The 21251-nt window shown below is 42.6% G+C and overlaps 11 non-coding genes across 11 annotated transcripts; all 11 read left to right on the top strand.

Moving 5' to 3' along the window:
• Window positions 1-911: 911 nt before the first annotated feature.
• Window positions 912-1211, top strand: LOC147734580 (signal recognition particle RNA). Its single transcript, XR_015308013.1, has one exon.
• A 1596-nt stretch (window positions 1212-2807) lies between these two features.
• Window positions 2808-3107, top strand: LOC147734579 (signal recognition particle RNA). The gene has a single exon (XR_015307699.1).
• Window positions 3108-4705: 1598 nt separating this feature from the next.
• LOC147734578 (signal recognition particle RNA) lies at window positions 4706-5005 on the top strand. Its single transcript, XR_015307889.1, has one exon.
• A 1598-nt stretch (window positions 5006-6603) lies between these two features.
• Window positions 6604-6902, top strand: LOC147734577 (signal recognition particle RNA). The gene has a single exon (XR_015308088.1).
• A 1597-nt stretch (window positions 6903-8499) lies between these two features.
• Window positions 8500-8799, top strand: LOC147734576 (signal recognition particle RNA). The gene has a single exon (XR_015307757.1).
• Window positions 8800-10397: 1598 nt separating this feature from the next.
• Window positions 10398-10697, top strand: LOC147734575 (signal recognition particle RNA). The gene has a single exon (XR_015308275.1).
• A 1597-nt stretch (window positions 10698-12294) lies between these two features.
• LOC147734574 (signal recognition particle RNA) lies at window positions 12295-12594 on the top strand. The gene has a single exon (XR_015307772.1).
• Window positions 12595-14192: 1598 nt separating this feature from the next.
• LOC147734573 (signal recognition particle RNA) lies at window positions 14193-14492 on the top strand. Its single transcript, XR_015307908.1, has one exon.
• A 1597-nt stretch (window positions 14493-16089) lies between these two features.
• Window positions 16090-16389, top strand: LOC147734572 (signal recognition particle RNA). Its single transcript, XR_015307787.1, has one exon.
• A 1598-nt stretch (window positions 16390-17987) lies between these two features.
• LOC147734571 (signal recognition particle RNA) lies at window positions 17988-18287 on the top strand. Its single transcript, XR_015307907.1, has one exon.
• Window positions 18288-19884: 1597 nt separating this feature from the next.
• Window positions 19885-20184, top strand: LOC147734570 (signal recognition particle RNA). The gene has a single exon (XR_015307778.1).
• Window positions 20185-21251: the final 1067 nt, after the last annotated feature.

The following is a 21251-nucleotide window of genomic DNA, read 5'->3' as shown; positions in this document are numbered from 1 at the left end:
CTATGAAAAGGTATACAAATCTGTTTGAATCACTTTTGTTAGTCAGGGGGACCTATTCGCTGGAAGGGGCAGGGAGGACAAAAATAGCTCATTAGTATAGAACACTGAATTAGCAGCTGATTTTGAGGTGGGAGAAGATCGAGTAATCCAACCAAACCTCAATAAACGGTTTCTTAGTATGCAGTAGCCTGCAACCACTTCTAACCCAAAAGCGTAATCTCATCCTTTTGCAGAATCAGGCAAGCTTTCACCTGCTCAAGCTGAACTGACATTGGTCTTCTTGGCCAGCAAGAGTTCCTCTCTTGAAGCTGTTGAGGCTAGAGAACAGAATGACGCGTATTCATTCTTTATAATACCTCTTCTAGCCCTCCCACTCCATACCACTTTATAACTTCCAATGTTTCAGATGTCTTCCATCAATGTGACCCTTGCTGCTTTTCTCAACATTGGCTGGCTCGGCATAACAAGAAGGGATGGATGTCTACAGGAGAGCCTGAATTGTGCCTGTAAGGTTCTACAGGGAGTCACTGGCAGATAATGAGAAACTCAGCCCTAAGTTGGCTCTTCTCTCTCGCTTTCTTTCTCCTCTCTCCCTCAACCTATCTCTCACTCTCTAAATACTAGTATCTATATTGTATTCACATCCCCTTCACAAACTTTCTGACCCTACTTCCTCTCTCCCTTAAATCAGTTCAACCCTCTTCTTTTCCTTTAGGAAACTACACATCTTTTTTAAAGGCCCTTCCCATATTCACACTGCTTTTTGATAAGACATTATTTTCCTTTCTTTGAAGGATAGTGAAATAGATTTTCTTGAAATACGGTTGGCATACCATCAATTCATTACACCGTACTTTATCATTATCCTTACTTAAGCAATGCATTTCATCATTAGGACATGTGCTGTGTTTGCCGGGCATGGTGGTGTGTGCCTGTTGTCCTAGCTACTTGGTAGGCTGAGGCTTGTGGATTGCTTGAGCTCAGGGGTTCTGGGCTGCACTCAGCTGTGTTGATCAGGTGTCCATGCTACGTTGGGTATCAATATGGTGTTCTAGAGGGAGCTCTAGAATTTCAGGTTGTGTAATGAGAGGTGCACTGACCCAGGCTGGAAACAGAGCAGGCCAAAGCTTCCATGCCCATCGGTAGCAGGACAGCACCTGAGAGCAGTAGGTGTAACACAGCTTGAGCAAAATAGTGAGACCTAGCCTCTTTTTTTTTGACTCAAATGTGAACGTTTTGATTTTTACAAGATGGTAATGAATTATTTTTCCAAAACCAAATCTTTGTTTTTCTTTTGATATTTTTGCAGGAAGTACAATGAACATTTGAACTGGGCCGGGCATTCTAGCATAGCAGACAATTCTCCAGAATTGCAACATATTGCAACAACAAGCTAGCAGGTGGAGAGTACAGAAAACTCTGTGCAGCCTAGAATAGATGGCTGTGTGATTTTCTGCAAGGATGACTGAAATGCATTCTTCATTTTAGAGCACCTGTAGGATTAAATTGATCTGTCAAGTACTAAAGTATCCTTAGAAGAGCAACTTTGAAATGCGTTTGCTGGGTCTTCTGCTGCATTCCTACGTCCAGCTCTAATTCATTTTTTGATTAGCCCTCATTCAATTCCATATATGAATGAGAAGGAGAAATAGGAGGGCCCTTCGCTCTTTGAGAGAAACATGAAAAGACTGAAAACTGTGTAACTCCCAAACATTGGAGCCTTCGGCCTTACTCCAGCCAACTCTTGCGGTTTAATACTTTTAAATCTTGATGTTGTTTAACAATCCCAGCAGAAGGGATCAGGTTGACAGGCGCTGCAGTTCTCCAGTATGGGGCTGTCCAGATCATTACTCAATCTACCTTGCATTGGCACAGTATAAAATACGTCACGAAGTCTCCTATGAAAAGGTATACAAATCTGTTTGAATCACTTTTGTTAGTCAGGGGGACCTATTCGCTGGAAGGGGCAGGGAGGACAAAAATAGCTCATTGGTATAGAACACTGAATTAGCAGCTGATTTTGAGGTGGGAGAAGATCGAGTAATCCAACCGGACCTCAATAAACGGTTTCTTAGTATGCAGTAGCCCGCAACCACTTCTAACCCAAAAGCGTAATCTCATCCTTTTGCAGAATCAGGCACGCTTTCACCTGATCAAGCTGAACTGACATTGGTCTTCTCGCCAGCAAGAGTTCCTCTCTTGAAGCTGTTGAGGCTAGAGAACAGAATGACGCGTATTCATTCTTTATAATAACTCTTCTAGCCCTCCCACTCCATACATCTTTATAACTTCCAATGTTGCAGATGTCTTCCATCATTGTGACCCTTGCTACTTTTCTCAACATTGGCTGGCTCGGCATAACAAGAAGGGATGGATGGCTACAGGAGAGCCTGAACTGTGCCTGTAAGGTTCTACAGGGATTCACTGGCAGATAATGAGAAACTCAGCCCTAAGTTGGCTCTTTTCTCTCACTTTCTTTCTCCTCTCTCCCTCTACCTATCTCTCACTCTCTAAATACTAGTATCTATATTGTATTCACATCCCCTTCACAAACTTTCTGACCCTACTTCCTCTCTCCCTTAAATCAGTTCAACCCTCTTCTTTCCTTTAGGAAACTCCACATCTTTTTTAAAGGCCCTTCCCATATTCACACTGCTTCTTGATAAGACATTATTTTCCTTTCTTTGAAGAATAGTGAAATAGATTTTCTTGAAATACGGTTGGCATACCATCAATTCATTACACCGTACTTTATCATTATCCTTACTTAAGCAATGCATTTCATCATTAGGACCTGTGCTGTGTTTGCTGGGCATGGTGGCGTGTGCCTGTTGTCCTAGCTACTTGGGAGGCTGAGGCTTGCGGATTGCTTGATCTCAGGGGTTCTGGGCTGCCCTCAGCTGTGCTGATCAGGTGTCCATGCTATGTTGGGTATCAATATGGTGTTCTAGAGGGAGCTCTAGAATTTCAGGTTGTGTAATGAGTGGTGCACTGACCCAGGCTAGAAACAGAGCAGGCCAAAGCTTCCATGCCCATCGGTAGCAGGACAGCACCTGAGAGCAGTAGGTGTAACACAGCCTGAGCAAAAGAGTGAGACCTAGCCTCTCTTTTTTTGACTCAAATGTGAACGTTTTGATTTTTACAAGATGGTAATGAATTATTTTTCCAAAACCAAATCTTTGTTTTTCTTTTGATATTTTTGCAGGAAGTACAATGAACATTTGAACTGGGCCGGGCATTCTAGCATAGCAGACAATTCTCCAGAATTGCAACATATTGCAACAACAAGCTAGCAGGTGGAGAGGACGGAAAACTCTGTGCAGCCTAGAATAGATGGCTGTGTGATTTTCTGCAAGGATGACTGAAATGCATTCTTCATTTTAGAGCACCTGTAGGACTAAATTGATCTGTCAAGTACAAAAGTATCCTTAGAAGAGTAACTTTGAAATGCGTTTGCTGGGTCTTCTGCTGCATTTCTACGTCCAGCTCTAATTCATTTTTTGATTAGCCCTCATTCAATTCCATATATGAATGAGAAGGAGAAATAAGAGGGCCCTTCGCTCTTTGAGAGAAACATGAAAAGACTGAAAACTGTGTAACTCCCAAACATTGGAGCCTTCGGCCTTACTCCAGCCAACTCTTGTGGTTTAATACTTTTAAATCTTGATGTTGTTTAACAATCCCAGCAGAAGGGATCAGGTTGACAGGCGCTGCAGTTCTCCAGTATGGGGCTGTCCAGATCATTACTCAATCTACCTTGCATTGGCACAGTATAAAATACGTCATGAAGTCTCCTATGAAAAGGTATACAAATCTGTTTGAATCACTTTTGTTAGTCAGGGGGACCCATTCGCTGGAAGGGGCAGGGAGGACAAAAATAGCTCATTAGTATAGAACACTGAATTAGCAGCTGATTTTGAGGTGGGAGAAGATCGAGTAGTCCAACCAAACCTCAATAAACGGTTTCTTAGTATGCAGTAGCCTGCAACCACTTCTAACCCAAAAGCGTAATCTCATCCTTTTGCAGAATCAGGCAAGCTTTCACCTGCTCAAGCTGAACTGACATTGGTCTTCTTGGCCAGCAAGAGTTCCTCTCTTGAAGCTGTTGAGGCTAGAGAACAGAATGACGCATATTCATTCTTTATAATACCTCTTCTAGCCCTCCCACTCCATACCACTTTATAACTTCCAATGTTTCAGATGTCTTCCATCAATGTGACCCTTGCTGCTTTTCTCAACATTGGCTGGCTCGGCATAACAAGAAGGGATGGATGTCTACAGGAGAGCCTGAATTGTGCCTGTAAGGTTCTACAGGGAGTCACTGGCAGATAATGAGAAACTCAGCCCTAAGTTGGCTCTTCTCTCTCGCTTTCTTTCTCCTCTCTCCCTCTACCTATCTCTCACTCTCTAAATACTAGTATCTATATTGTATTCACATCCCCTTCACAAACTTTCTGACCCTACTTCCTCTCTCCCTTAAATCAGTTCAACCCTCTTCTTTTCCTTTAGGAAACTCCACATCTTTTTTAAAGGCCCTTCCCATATTCACACTGCTTTTTGATAAGACATTATTTTCCTTTCTTTGAAGGATAGTGAAATAGATTTTCTTGAAATACGGTTGGCATACCATCAATTCATTACACTGTACTTTATCATTATCCTTACTTAAGCAATGCATTTCATCATTAGGACATGTGCTGTGTTTGCCGGGCATGGTGGCGTGTGCCTGTTGTCCTAGCTACTTGGGAGGCTGAGGCTTGTGGATTGCTTGAGCTCAGGGGTTCTGGGCTGCACTCAGCTGTGTTGATCAGGTGTCCATGCTACGTTGGGTATCAATATGGTGTTCTAGAGGGAGCTCTAGAATTTCAGGTTGTGTAATGAGAGGTGCACTGACCCAGGCTGGAAACAGAGCAGGCCAAAGCTTCCATGCCCATCGGTAGCAGAACAGCACCTGAGAGCAGTAGGTGTAACACAGCTTGAGCAAAATAGTGAGACCTAGCCTCTTTTTTTTTGACTCAAATGTGAACGTTTTTATTTTTACAAGATGGTAATGACTTATTTTTCCAAAACCAAATCTTTGTTTTTCTTTTGATATTTTTCCAGGAAGTACAATGAACATTTGAACTGGGCCGGGCATTCTAGCATAGCAGACAATTCTCCAGAATTGCAACATATTGCAACAACAAGCTAGCAGGTGGAGAGGACGGAAAACTCTGTGCAGCCTAGAATAGATGGCTGTGTGATTTTCTGCAAGGATGACTGAAATGCATTCTTCATTTTAGAGCACCTGTAGGATTAAATTGATCTGTCAAGTACTAAAGTATCCTTAGAAGAGCAACTTTGAAATGCGTTTGCTGGGTCTTCTGCTGCATTCCTACGTCCAGCTCTAATTCATTTTTTGATTAGACCTCATTCAATTCCATATATGAATGAGAAGGAGAAATAAGAGGGCCCTTCGCTCTTTGAGAGAAACATGAAAAGACTGAAAACTGTGCAACTCCCAAACATTGGAGCCTTCGGCCTTACTCCAGCCAACTCTTGCGGTTTAATACTTTTAAATCTTGATGTTGTTTAACAATACCAGCAGAAGGGATCAGGTTGACAGGCGCTGCAGTTCTCCAGTATGGGGCAGTCCAGATCATTACTCAATCTACCTTGCATTGGCACAGTATAAAATACGTCACGAAGTCTCCTATGAAAAGGTACACAAATCTGTTTGAATCACTTTTGTTAGTCAGGGGGACCCATTCGCTGGAAGGGGCAGGGAGGACAAAAATAGCTCATTGGTATAGAACACTGAATTAGCAGCTGATTTTGAGGTGGGAGAAGATCGAGTAATCCAACCAAACCTCAATAAACGGTTTCTTAGTATGCAGTAGCCCGCAACCACTTCTAACCCAAAAGCGTAATCTCATCCTTTTGCAGAATCAGGCACGCTTTCACCTGCTCAAGCTGAACTGACATTGGTCTTCTTGGCCAGCAAGAGTTCCTCTCTTGAAGTTGTTGAGGCTAGAGAACAGAATGACGCGTATTCATTCTTTATAATACCTCTTCTAGCCCTCCCACTCCATACCACTTTATAACTTCCAATGTTTCAGATGTCTTCCATCAATGTGACCCTTGCTGCTTTTCTCAACATTGGCTGGCTCGGCATAACAAGAAGGGATGGATGGCTACAGGAGAGCCTGAATTGTGCCTGTAAGGTTCTAGAGGGAGTCACTGGCAGATAATGAGAAACTCAGCCCTAAGTTGGCTCTTCTCTCTCACTTTCTTTCTCCTCTCTCCCTCTACCTATCTCTCACTCTCTAAATACTAGTATCTATATTGTATTCACATCCCCTTCACAAACTTTCTGACCCTACTTCCTCTCTCCCTTAAATCAGTTCAACCCTCTTCTTTTCCTTTAGGAAACTCCACATCTTTTTTAAAGACCCTTCCCATATTCACACTGCTTCTTGATAAGACATTATTTTCCTTTCTTTGAAGGATAGTTAAATAGATTTTCTTGAAATACGGTTGGCATACCATCAATTCATTACACCGTACTTTATCATTATCCTTACTTAAGCAATGCATTTCATCATTAGGACATGTGCTGTGTTTGCCGGGCATGGTGGCGTGTGCCTGTTGTCCTAGCTACTTGGGAGGCTGAGGCTTGTGGATTGCTTGAGCTCAGGGGTTCTGGGCTGTACTCAGCTGTGTTGATCAGGGGTCCATGCTACGTTGGGTATCAATATGGTGTTCTAGAGGGAGCTCTAGAATTTCAGGTTGTGTAATGAGAGGTGCACCGACCCAGGCTGGAAACAGAGCAGGCCAAAGCTTCCATGCCCATCGGTAGCAGGACAGCACCTGAGAGCAGTAGGTGTAACACAGCTTGAGCAAAATAGTGAGACTAGCCTCTTTTTTTTTGACTCAAATGTGAACGTTTTGATTTTTACAAGATGGTAATGAATTATTTTTCCAAAACCAAATCTTTGTTTTTCTTTTGATATTTTTGCAAGAAGTACAATGAACATTTGAACTGGGCCGGGCATTCTAGCATAGCAGACAATTCTCCAGAATTCCAACATATTGCAACAACAAGCTAGCAGGTGGAGAGTACGGAAAACTCTGTGCAGCCTAGAATAGATGGCTGTGTGATTTTCTGCAAGGATGACTGAAATGCATTCTTCATTTTAGAGCACCTGTAGGATTAAATTGATCTGTCAAGTACAAAGGTATCCTTAGAAGAGCAACTTTGAAATGCGTTTGCTCGGTCTTCTGCTGCATTCCTACGTCCAGCTCTAATTCATTTTTTGATTAGCCCTCATTCAATTCCATATATGAATGAGAAGGAGAAATAAGAGGGCCCTTCGCTCTTTGAGAGAAACATGAAAAGACTGAAAACTGGGTAACTCCCAAACATTGGAGCCTTCGGCCTTACTCCAGCCAACTCTTGCGGTTTAATACTTTTAAATCTTGATGTTGTTTAACAATCCCAGCAGAAGGGATCAGGTTGACAGGCGCTGCAGTTCTCCAGTATGGGGCTGTCCAGATCATTACTCAATCTACCTTGCATTGGCACAGTATAAAATACGTCACGAAGTCTCCTATGAAAAGGTATACAAATCTGTTTGAATCACTTTTGTTAGTCAGGGGGACCCATTCGCTGGAAGGGGCAGGGAGGACAAAAATAGCTCATTAGTATAGAACACTGAATTAGCAGCTGATTTTGATTTGGGAGAAGATCGAGTAATCCAACCGGACCTCAATAAACGGTTTCTTAGTATGCAGTAGCCCGCAACCACTTCTAACCCAAAAGCGTAATCTCATCCTTTTGCAGAATCAGGCACGCTTTCACCTGCTCAAGCTGAACTGACATTGGTCTTCTTGGCCAGCAAGAGTTCCTCTCTTGAAGTTGTTGAGGCTAGAGAACAGAATGACGCGTATTCATTCTTTATAATACCTCTTCTAGCCCTCCCACTCCATACCACTTTATAACTTCCAATGTTTCAGATGTCTTCCATCAATGTGACCCTTGCTGCTTTTCTCAACATTGGCTGGCTCGGCATAACAAGAAGGGATGGATGTCTACAGGAGAGCCTGAATTGTGCCTGTAAGGTTCTAGAGGGAGTCACTGGCAGATAATGGAAACTCAGCCCTAAGTTGGCTCTTCTCTCTCACTTTCTTTCTCCTCTCTCCCTCTACCTATCTCTCACTCTCTAAATACTAGTATCTATATTGTATTCACATCCCCTTCACAAACTTTCTGACCCTACTTCCTCTCTCCCTTAAATCAGTTCAACCCTCTTCTTTTCCTTTAGGAAACTCCACATCTTTTTTAAAGGCCCTTCCCATATTCACACTGCTTCTTGATAAGACATTATTTTTCTTTCTTTGAAGGATAGTTAAATAGATTTTCTTGAAATACGGTTGGCATACCATCAATTCATTACACCGTACTTTATCAATATCCTTACTTAAGCAATGCATTTCATCATTAGGACATGTGCTGTATTTGCCGGGCATGGTGGTGTGTGACTGTTGTCCTAGCTACTTGGGAGGCTGAGGCTTGTGGATTGCTTGAGCTCAGGGGTTCTGGGCTGCACTCAGCTGTGCTAATCAGGTGTCCATGCTACGTTGGGTATCAATATGGTGTTCTAGAGGGAGCTCTAGAATTTCAGGTTGTGTAATGAGTGGTACACCGACCCAGGCTGGAAACAGAGCAGGCCAAAGCTTCCATGCCCATCAGTAGCAGGACAGCACCTGAGAGCAGTAGGTGTAACACAGCCTGAGCAAAATTGTGAGACCTAGCCTCTCTTTTTTTGACTCAAATGTGAACGTTTTGATTTTTACAAGATGGTAATGAATTATTTTTCCAAAACCAAATCTTTCTTTTTCTTTTGATATTTTTGCAGGAAGTACAATAAACATTTGAACTGGGCCGGGTATTCTAGCATAGCAGACAATTCTCCAGAATTGCAACATATTGCAACAACAAGCTAGCAGGTGGAGAGGACGGAAAACTCTGTGCAGCCTAGAATAGATGGCTGTGTGATTTTCTGCAAGGATGACTGAAATGCATTCTTCATTTTAGCGCACCTGTAGGATTAAATTGATCTGTCAAGTACAAAAGTATCCTTAGAAGAGCAACTTTGAAATGCATTTGCTGGGTCTTCTGCTGCATTCCTACGTCCAGCTCTAATTCATTTTTTGATTAGCCCTCATTCAATTCCATATATGAATGAGAAGGAGAAAGAAGAGGGCCCTTCGCTCTTTGAGAGAAACATGAAAAGACTGAGAACTGTGCAACTCCCAAACATTGGAGCCTTCGGCCTTACTCCAGCCAACTCTTGCGGTTTAATACTTTTAAATCTTGATGTTGTTTAACAATACCAGCAGAAGGGATCAGGTTGACAGGCGCTGCAGTTCTCCAGTATGGGGCTGTCCAGATCATTACTCAATCTACCTTGCATTGGCACAGTATAAAATACGTCACGAAGTCTCCTATGAAAAGGTATACAAATCTGTTTGAATCACTTTTGTTAGTCAGGGGGACCCATTCGCTGGAAGGGGCAGGGAGGACAAAAATAGCTCATTGGTATAGAACACTGAATTAGCAGCTGATTTTGAGGTGGGAGAAGATCGAGTAATCCAACCAAACCTCAATAAACGGTTTCTTAGTATGCAGTAGCCCGCAACCACTTCTAACCCAAAAGCGTAATCTCATCCTTTTGCAGAATCAGGCAAGCTTTCACCTGCTCAAGCTGAACTGACATTGGTCTTCTTGGCCAGCAAGAGTTCCTCTCTTGAAGCTGTTGAGGCTAGAGAACAGAATGATGCGTATTCATTCTTTATAATACCTCTTCTAGCCCTCCCACTCCATACCACTTTATAACTTCCAATGTTTCAGATGTCTTTCATCAATGTGACCCTTGCTTCTTTTCTCAACATTGGCTGGCTCGGCATAACAAGAAGGGATGGATGGCTACAGGAGAGCCTGAATTGTGCCTGTAAGGTTCTACAGGGATTCACTGGCAGATAATGAGAAACTCAGCCCTAAGTTGGCTCTTCTCTCTCACTTTCTTTCTCCTCTCTCCCTCTACCTATCTCTCACTCTCTAAATACTAGTATCTATATTGTATTCACATCCCCTTCACAAACTTTCTGACCCTACTTCCTCTCTCCCTTAAATCAGTTCAACCCTCTTCTTTTCCTTTAGGAAACTCCACATCTTTTTTAAAGGCCCTTCCCATATTCACACTGTTTCTTGATAAGACATTATTTTCCTTTCTTTGAAGAATAGTGAAATAGATTTTCTTGAAATACGGTTGGCATACCATCAATTCATTACACCGTACTTTATCATTATCCTTACTTAAGCAATGCATTTCATCATTAGGACCTGTGCTGTGTTTGCCGGGCATGGTGGCGTGTGCCTGTTGTCCTAGCTACTTGGGAGGCTGAGGCTTGTGGATTGCTTGAGCTCAGGGGTTCTGGGCTGCACTCAGCTGTGTTGATCAGGTGTCCATGCTACGTTGGGTATCAATATGGTGTTCTAGAGGGAGCTCTAGAATTTCAGGTTGTGTAATGAGAGGTGCACCGACCCAGGCTGGAAACAGAGCAGGCCAAAGCTTCCATGCCCATCGGTAGCAGGACAGCACCTGAGAGCAGTAGGTGTAACACAGCTTGAGCAAAATAGTGAGACCTAGCCTCTTTTTTTTTTACTCAAATGTGAACGTTTTGATTTTTACAAGATGGTAATGAATTATTTTTCCAAAACCAAATCTTTCTTTTTCTTTTGATATTTTTGCAGGAAGTACAATGAACATTTGAACTGGGCCGGGCATTCTAGCATAGCAGACAATTCTCCAGAATTGCAACATATTGCAACAACAAGCTAGCAGGTGGAGAGGACGGAAAACTCTGTGCAGCCTAGAATAGATGGCTGTGTGATTTTCTGCAAGGATGACTGAAATGCATTCTTCATTTTAGAGCACCTGTAGGATTAAATTGATCTGTCAAGTACAAAAGTATCCTTAGAAGAGCAACTTTGAAATGCGTTTGCTGGGTCTTCTGCTGCATTCCTACGTCCAGCTCTAATTCATTTTTTGATTAGCCCTCATTCAATTCCATATATGAATGAGAAGGAGAAATAAGAGGGCCCTTCGCTCTTTGAGAGAAACATGAAAAGACTGAGAACTGTGCAACTCCCAAACATTGGAGCCTTCGGCCTTACTCCAGCCAACTCTTGCGGTTTAATACTTTTAAATCTTGATGTTGTTTAACAATACCAGCAGAAGGGATCAGGTTGACAGGCGCTGCAGTTCTCCAGTATGGGGCTGTCCAGATCATTACTCAATCTACCTTGCATTGGCACAGTATAAAATACGTCATGAAGTCTCCTATGAAAAGGTATACAAATCTGTTTGAATCACTTTTGTTAGTCAGGGGGACCCATTCGCTGGAAGGGGCAGGGAGGACAAAAAAAGCTCATTAGTATAGAACACTGAATTAGCAGCTGATTTTGATTTGGGAGAAGATCGAGTAATCCAACCGGACCTCAATAAACGGTTTCTTAGTATGCAGTAGCCCGCAACCACTTCTAACCCAAAAGCGTAATCTCATCCTTTTGCAGAATCAGGCACGCTTTCACCTGCTCAAGCTGAACTGACATTGGTCTTCTTGGCCAGCAAGAGTTCCTCTCTTGAAGTTGTTGAGGCTAGAGAACAGAATGACGCGTATTCATTCTTTATAATACCTCTTCTAGCCCTCCCACTCCATACCACTTTATAACTTCCAATGTTTCAGATGTCTTCCATCAATGTGACCCTTGCTGCTTTTCTCAACATTGGCTGGCTCGGCATAACAAGAAGGGATGGATGTCTACAGGAGAGCCTGAATTGTGCCTGTAAGGTTCTAGAGGGAGTCACTGGCAGATAATGGAAACTCAGCCCTAAGTTGGCTCTTCTCTCTCACTTTCTTTCTCCTCTCTCCCTCTACCTATCTCTCACTCTTTAAATACTAGTATCTATATTGTATTCACATCCCCTTCACAAACTTTCTGACCCTACTTCCTCTCTCCCTTAAATCAGTTCAACCCTCTTCTTTTCCTTTAGGAAACTCCACATCTTTTTTAAAGGCCCTTCCCATATTCACACTGCTTCTTGATAAGACATTATTTTCCTTTCTTTGAAGGATAGTTAAATAGATTTTCTTGAAATACGGTTGGCATACCATCAATTCATTACACCGTACTTTATCAATATCCTTACTTAAGCAATGCATTTCATCATTAGGACATGTGCTGTATTTGCCGGGCATGGTGGTGTGTGCCTGTTGTCCTAGCTACTTGGGAGGCTGAGGCTTGTGGATTGCTTGAGCTCAGGGGTTCTGGGCTGCACTCAGCTGTGCTAATCAGGTGTCCATGCTACGTTGGGTATCAATATGGTGTTCTAGAAGGAGCTCTAGAATTTCAGGTTGTGTAATGAGTGGTACACCGACCCAGGCTGGAAACAGAGCAGGCCAAAGCTTCCATGCCCATCGGTAGCAGGACAGCACCTGAGAGCAGTAGGTGTAACACAGACTGAGCAAAATTGTGAGACCTAGCCTCTCTTTTTTTGACTCAAATGTGAACGTTTTTATTTTTACAAGATGGTAATGAATTATTTTTCCAAAACCAAATCTTTGTTTTTCTTTTGATATTTTTGCAGGAAGTACAATAAACATTTGAACTGGGCCGGGCATTCTAGCATAGCAGACAATTCTCCAGAATTGCAACATATTGCAACAATAAGCTAGCAGGTGGAGAGGACGGAAAACTCTGTGCAGCCTAGAATAGATGGCTGTGTGATTTTCTGCAAGGATGACTGAAATGCATTCTTCATTTTAGAGCACCTGTAGGATTAAATTGATCTGTCAAGTACAAAAGTATCCTTAGAAGAGCAACTTTGAAATGCGTTTGCTGGGTCTTCTGCTGCATTCCTACGTCCAGCTCTAATTCATTTTTTGATTAGCCCTCATTCAATTCCATATATGAATGAGAAGGAGAAAGAAGAGGGCCCTTCGCTCTTTGAGAGAAACATGAAAAGACTGAGAACTGTGCAACTCCCAAACATTGGAGCCTTCGTCCTTACTCCAGCCAACTCTTGCGGTTTAATACTTTTAAATCTTGATGTTGTTTAACAATACCAGCAGAAGGGATCAGGTTGACAGGCGCTGCAGTTCTCCAGTATGGGGCAGTCCAGATCATTACTCAATCTACCTTGCATTGGCACAGTATAAAATACGTCACGAAGTCTCCTATGAAAAGGTATACAAATCTGTTTGAATCACTTTTGTTAGTCAGGGGGACCCATTCGCTGGAAGGGGCAGGGAGGACAAAAATAGCTCATTGGTATAGAACACTGAATTAGCAGCTGATTTTGAGGTGGGAGAAGATCGAGTAATCCAACCAAACCTCAATAAACGGTTTCTTAGTATGCAGTAGCCCGCAACCACTTCTAACCCAAAAGCGTAATCTCATCCTTTTGCAGAATCAGGCACGCTTTCACCTGCTCAAGCTGAACTGACATTGGTCTTCTTGGCCAGCAAGAGTTCCTCTCTTGAAGTTGTTGAGGCTAGAGAACAGAATGACGCGTATTCATTCTTTATAATACCTCTTCTAGCCCTCCCACTCCATACCACTTTATAACTTCCAATGTTTCAGATGTCTTCCATCAATGTGACCCTTGCTGCTTTTCTCAACATTGGCTGGCTCGGCATAACAAGAAGGGATGGATGGCTACAGGAGAGCCTGAATTGTGCCTGTAAGGTTCTAGAGGGAGTCACTGGCAGATAATGAGAAACTCAGCCCTAAGTTGGCTCTTCTCTCTCACTTTCTTTCTCCTCTCTCCCTCTACCTATCTCTCACTCTCTAAATACTAGTATCTATATTGTATTCACATCCCCTTCACAAACTTTCTGACCCTACTTCCTCTCTCCCTTAAATCAGTTCAACCCTCTTCTTTTCCTTTAGGAAACTCCACATCTTTTTTAAAGACCCTTCCCATATTCACACTGCTTCTTGATAAGACATTATTTTCCTTTCTTTGAAGGATAGTTAAATAGATTTTCTTGAAATACGGTTGGCATACCATCAATTCATTACACCGTACTTTATCATTATCCTTACTTAAGCAATGCATTTCATCATTAGGACATGTGCTGTGTTTGCCGGGCATGGTGGCGTGTGCCTGTTGTCCTAGCTACTTGGGAGGCTGAGGCTTGTGGATTGCTTGAGCTCAGGGGTTCTGGGCTGTACTCAGCTGTGTTGATCAGGGGTCCATGCTACGTTGGGTATCAATATGGTGTTCTAGAGGGAGCTCTAGAATTTCAGGTTGTGTAATGAGAGGTGCACCGACCCAGGCTGGAAACAGAGCAGGCCAAAGCTTCCATGCCCATCGGTAGCAGGACAGCACCTGAGAGCAGTAGGTGTAACACAGCTTGAGCAAAATAGTGAGACCTAGCCTCTTTTTTTTTGACTCAAATGTGAACGTTTTGATTTTTACAAGATGGTAATGAATTATTTTTCCAAAACCAAATCTTTGTTTTTCTTTTGATATTTTTGCAAGAAGTACAATGAACATTTGAACTGGGCCGGGCATTCTAGCATAGCAGACAATTCTCCAGAATTCCAACATATTGCAACAACAAGCTAGCAGGTGGAGAGTACGGAAAACTCTGTGCAGCCTAGAATAGATGGCTGTGTGATTTTCTGCAAGGATGACTGAAATGCATTCTTCATTTTAGAGCACCTGTAGGATTAAATTGATCTGTCAAGTACAAAGGTATCCTTAGAAGAGCAACTTTGAAATGCGTTTGCTCGGTCTTCTGCTGCATTCCTACGTCCAGCTCTAATTCATTTTTTGATTAGCCCTCATTCAATTCCATATATGAATGAGAAGGAGAAATAAGAGGGCCCTTCGCTCTTTGAGAGAAACATGAAAAGACTGAAAACTGGGTAACTCCCAAACATTGGAGCCTTCGGCCTTACTCCAGCCAACTCTTGCGGTTTAATACTTTTAAATCTTGATGTTGTTTAACAATCCCAGCAGAAGGGATCAGGTTGACAGGCGCTGCAGTTCTCCAGTATGGGGCTGTCCAGATCATTACTCAATCTACCTTGCATTGGCACAGTATAAAATACGTCACGAAGTCTCCTATGAAAAGGTATACAAATCTGTTTGAATCACTTTTGTTAGTCAGGGGGACCCATTCGCTGGAAGGGGCAGGGAGGACAAAAATAGCTCATTAGTATAGAACACTGAATTAGCAGCTGATTTTGATTTGGGAGAAGATCGAGTAATCCAACCGGACCTCAATAAACGGTTTCTTAGTATGCAGTAGCCCGCAACCACTTCTAACCCAAAAGCGTAATCTCATCCTTTTGCAGAATCAGGCACGCTTTCACCTGCTCAAGCTGAACTGACATTGGTCTTCTTGGCCAGCAAGAGTTCCTCTCTTGAAGTTGTTGAGGCTAGAGAACAGAATGACGCGTATTCATTCTTTATAATACCTCTTCTAGCCCTCCCACTCCATACCACTTTATAACTTCCAATGTTTCAGATGTCTTCCATCAATGTGACCCTTGCTGCTTTTCTCAACATTGGCTGGCTCGGCATAACAAGAAGGGATGGATGTCTACAGGAGAGCCTGAATTGTGCCTGTAAGGTTCTAGAGGGAGTCACTGGCAGATAATGGAAACTCAGCCCTAAGTTGGCTCTTCTCTCTCACTTTCTTTCTCCTCTCTCCCTCTACCTATCTCTCACTCTCTAAATACTAGTATCTATATTGTATTCACATCCCCTTCACAAACTTTCTGACCCTACTTCCTCTCTCCCTTAAATCAGTTCAACCCTCTTCTTTTCCTTTAGGAAACTCCACATCTTTTTTAAAGGCCCTTCCCATATTCACACTGCTTCTTGATAAGACATTATTTTTCTTTCTTTGAAGGATAGTTAAATAGATTTTCTTGAAATACGGTTGGCATACCATCAATTCATTACACCGTACTTTATCAATATCCTTACTTAAGCAATGCATTTCATCATTAGGACATGTGCTGTATTTGCCGGGCATGGTGGTGTGTGACTGTTGTCCTAGCTACTTGGGAGGCTGAGGCTTGTGGATTGCTTGAGCTCAGGGGTTCTGGGCTGCACTCAGCTGTGCTAATCAGGTGTCCATGCTACGTTGGGTATCAATAAGGTGTTCTAGAGGGAGCTCTAGAATTTCAGGTTGTGTAATGAGTGGTACACCGACCCAGGCTGGAAACAGAGCAGGCCAAAGCTTCCATGCCCATCGGTAGCAGGACAGCACCTGAGAGCAGTAGGTGTAACACAGACTGAGCAAAATTGTGAGACCTAGCCTCTCTTTTTTTGACTCAAATGTGAACGTTTTTATTTTTACAAGATGGTAATGAATTATTTTTCCAAAACCAAATCTTTCTTTTTCTTTTGATATTTTTGCAGGAAGTACAATAAACATTTGAACTGGGCCGGGCATTCTAGCATAGCAGACAATTCTCCAGAATTGCAACATATTGCAACAATAAGCTAGCAGGTGGAGAGGACGGAAAACTCTGTGCAGCCTAGAATAGATGGCTGTGTGATTTTCTGCAAGGATGACTGAAATGCATTCTTCATTTTAGAGCACCTGTAGGATTAAATTGATCTGTCAAGTACAAAAGTATCCTTAGAAGAGCAACTTTGAAATGCGTTTGCTGGGTCTTCTGCTGCATTCCTACGTCCAGCTCTAATTCATTTTTTGATTAGCCCTCATTCAATTCCATATATGAATGAGAAGGAGAAAGAAGAGGGCCCTTCGCTCTTTGAGAGAAACATGAAAAGACTGAGAACTGTGCAACTCCCAAACATTGGAGCCTTCGTCCTTACTCCAGCCAACTCTTGCGGTTTAATACTTTTAAATCTTGATGTTGTTTAACAATACCAGCAGAAGGGATCAGGTTGACAGGCGCTGCAGTTCTCCAGTATGGGGCAGTCCAGATCATTACTCAATCTACCTTGCATTGGCACAGTATAAAATACGTCACGAAGTCTCCTATGAAAAGGTATACAAATCTGTTTGAATCACTTTTGTTAGTCAGGGGGACCCATTCGCTGGAAGGGGCAGGGAGGACAAAAATAGCTCATTGGTATAGAACACTGAATTAGCAGCTGATTTTGAGGTGGGAGAAGATCGAGTAATCCAACCAAACCTCAATAAACGGTTTCTTAGTATGCAGTAGCCCGCAACCACTTCTAACCCAAAAGCGTAATCTCATCCTTTTGCAGAATCAGGCACGCTTTCACCTGCTCAAGCTGAACTGACATTGGTCTTCTTGGCCAGCAAGAGTTCCTCTCTTGAAGTTGTTGAGGCTAGAGAACAGAATGACGCGTATTCATTCTTTATAATACCTCTTCTAGCCCTCCCACTCCATACCACTTTATAACTTCCAATGTTTCAGATGTCTTCCATCAATGTGACCCTTGCTGCTTTTCTCAACATTGGCTGGCTCGGCATAACAAGAAGGGATGGATGGCTACAGGAGAGCCTGAATTGTGCCTGTAAGGTTCTAGAGGGAGTCACTGGCAGATAATGAGAAACTCAGCCCTAAGTTGGCTCTTCTCTCTCACTTTCTTTCTCCTCTCTCCCTCTACCTATCTCTCACTCTCTAAATACTAGTATCTATATTGTATTCACATCCCCTTCACAAACTTTCTGACCCTACTTCCTCTCTCCCTTAAATCAGTTCAACCCTCTTCTTTTCCTTTAGGAAACTCCACATCTTTTTTAAAGACCCTTCCCATATTCACACTGCTTCTTGATAAGACATTATTTTCCTTTCTTTGAAGGATAGTTAAATAGATTTTCTTGAAATACGGTTGGCATACCATCAATTCATTACACCGTACTTTATCATTATCCTTACTTAAGCAATGCATTTCATCATTAGGACATGTGCTGTGTTTGCCGGGCATGGTGGCGTGTGCCTGTTGTCCTAGCTACTTGGGAGGCTGAGGCTTGTGGATTGCTTGAGCTCAGGGGTTCTGGGCTGTACTCAGCTGTGTTGATCAGGGGTCCATGCTACGTTGGGTATCAATATGGTGTTCTAGAGGGAGCTCTAGAATTTCAGGTTGTGTAATGAGAGGTGCACCGACCCAGGCTGGAAACAGAGCAGGCCAAAGCTTCCATGCCCATCGGTAGCAGGACAGCACCTGAGAGCAGTAGGTGTAACACAGCTTGAGCAAAATAGTGAGACCTAGCCTCTTTTTTTTTGACTCAAATGTGAACGTTTTGATTTTTACAAGATGGTAATGAATTATTTTTCCAAAACCAAATCTTTGTTTTTCTTTTGATATTTTTGCAAGAAGTACAATGAACATTTGAACTGGGCCGGGCATTCTAGCATAGCAGACAATTCTCCAGAATTCCAACATATTGCAACAACAAGCTAGCAGGTGGAGAGTACGGAAAACTCTGTGCAGCCTAGAATAGATGGCTGTGTGATTTTCTGCAAGGATGACTGAAATGCATTCTTCATTTTAGAGCACCTGTAGGATTAAATTGATCTGTCAAGTACAAAGGTATCCTTAGAAGAGCAACTTTGAAATGCGTTTGCTCGGTCTTCTGCTGCATTCCTACGTCCAGCTCTAATTCATTTTTTGATTAGCCCTCATTCAATTCCATATATGAATGAGAAGGAGAAATAAGAGGGCCCTTCGCTCTTTGAGAGAAACATGAAAAGACTGAAAACTGGGTAACTCCCAAACATTGGAGCCTTCGGCCTTACTCCAGCCAACTCTTGCGGTTTAATACTTTTAAATCTTGATGTTGTTTAACAATCCCAGCAGAAGGGATCAGGTTGACAGGCGCTGCAGTTCTCCAGTATGGGGCTGTCCAGATCATTACTCAATCTACCTTGCATTGGCACAGTATAAAATACGTCACGAAGTCTCCTATGAAAAGGTATACAAATCTGTTTGAATCACTTTTGTTAGTCAGGGGGACCCATTCGCTGGAAGGGGCAGGGAGGACAAAAATAGCTCATTAGTATAGAACACTGAATTAGCAGCTGATTTTGATTTGGGAGAAGATCGAGTAATCCAACCGGACCTCAATAAACGGTTTCTTAGTATGCAGTAGCCCGCAACCACTTCTAACCCAAAAGCGTAATCTCATCCTTTTGCAGAATCAGGCACGCTTTCACCTGCTCAAGCTGAACTGACATTGGTCTTCTTGGCCAGCAAGAGTTCCTCTCTTGAAGTTGTTGAGGCTAGAGAACAGAATGACGCGTATTCATTCTTTATAATACCTCTTCTAGCCCTCCCACTCCATACCACTTTATAACTTCCAATGTTTCAGATGTCTTCCATCAATGTGACCCTTGCTGCTTTTCTCAACATTGGCTGGCTCGGCATAACAAGAAGGGATGGATGTCTACAGGAGAGCCTGAATTGTGCCTGTAAGGTTCTAGAGGGAGTCACTGGCAGATAATGGAAACTCAGCCCTAAGTTGGCTCTTCTCTCTCACTTTCTTTCTCCTCTCTCCCTCTACCTATCTCTCACTCTCTAAATACTAGTATCTATATTGTATTCACATCCCCTTCACAAACTTTCTGACCCTACTTCCTCTCTCCCTTAAATCAGTTCAACCCTCTTCTTTTCCTTTAGGAAACTCCACATCTTTTTTAAAGGCCCTTCCCATATTCACACTGCTTCTTGATAAGACATTATTTTTCTTTCTTTGAAGGATAGTTAAATAGATTTTCTTGAAATACGGTTGGCATACCATCAATTCATTACACCGTACTTTATCAATATCCTTACTTAAGCAATGCATTTCATCATTAGGACATGTGCTGTATTTGCCGGGCATGGTGGTGTGTGACTGTTGTCCTAGCTACTTGGGAGGCTGAGGCTTGTGGATTGCTTGAGCTCAGGGGTTCTGGGCTGCACTCAGCTGTGCTAATCAGGTGTCCATGCTACGTTGGGTATCAATAAGGTGTTCTAGAGGGAGCTCTAGAATTTCAGGTTGTGTAATGAGTGGTACACCGACCCAGGCTGGAAACAGAGCAGGCCAAAGCTTCCATGCCCATCAGTAGCAGGACAGCACCTGAGAGCAGTAGGTGTAACACAGCCTGAGCAAAATTGTGAGACCTAGCCTCTCTTTTTTTGACTCAAATGTGAACGTTTTGATTTTTACAAGATGGTAATGAATTATTTTTCCAAAACCAAATCTTTCTTTTTCTTTTGATATTTTTGCAGGAAGTACAATAAACATTTGAACTGGGCCGGGTATTCTAGCATAGCAGACAATTCTCCAGAATTGCAACATATTGCAACAACAAGCTAGCAGGTGGAGAGGACGGAAAACTCTGTGCAGCCTAGAATAGATGGCTGTGTGATTTTCTGCAAGGATGACTGAAATGCATTCTTCATTTTAGCGCACCTGTAGGATTAAATTGATCTGTCAAGTACAAAAGTATCCTTAGAAGAGCAACTTTGAAATGCATTTGCTGGGTCTTCTGCTGCATTCCTACGTCCAGCTCTAATTCATTTTTTGATTAGCCCTCATTCAATTCCATATATGAATGAGAAGGAGAAAGAAGAGGGCCCTTCGCTCTTTGAGAGAAACATGAAAAGACTGAGAACTGTGCAACTCCCAAACATTGGAGCCTTCGGCCTTACTCCAGCCAACTCTTGCGGTTTAATACTTTTAAATCTTGATGTTGTTTAACAATACCAGCAGAAGGGATCAGGTTGACAGGCGCTGCAGTTCTCCAGTATGGGGCTGTCCAGATCATTACTCAATCTACCTTGCATTGGCACAGTATAAAATACGTCACGAAGTCTCCTATGAAAAGGTATACAAATCTGTTTGAATCACTTTTGTTAGTCAGGGGGACCCATTCGCTGGAAGGGGCAGGGAGGACAAAAATAGCTCATTGGTATAGAACACTGAATTAGCAGCTGATTTTGAGGTGGGAGAAGATCGAGTAATCCAACCAAACCTCAATAAACGGTTTCTTAGTATGCAGTAGCCCGCAACCACTTCTAACCCAAAAGCGTAATCTCATCCTTTTGCAGAATCAGGCAAGCTTTCACCTGCTCAAGCTGAACTGACATTGGTCTTCTTGGCCAGCAAGAGTTCCTCTCTTGAAGCTGTTGAGGCTAGAGAACAGAATGATGCGTATTCATTCTTTATAATACCTCTTCTAGCCCTCCCACTCCATA

The sequence above is a fragment of the Lissotriton vulgaris genome, chromosome 1_2 (genome assembly GCF_964263255.1).
Source record: "Lissotriton vulgaris chromosome 1_2, aLisVul1.2, whole genome shotgun sequence".
Taxonomy (NCBI): domain Eukaryota; kingdom Metazoa; phylum Chordata; class Amphibia; order Caudata; family Salamandridae; genus Lissotriton; species Lissotriton vulgaris.
This window is presented reverse-complemented; position numbering and strand designations above follow the sequence as displayed.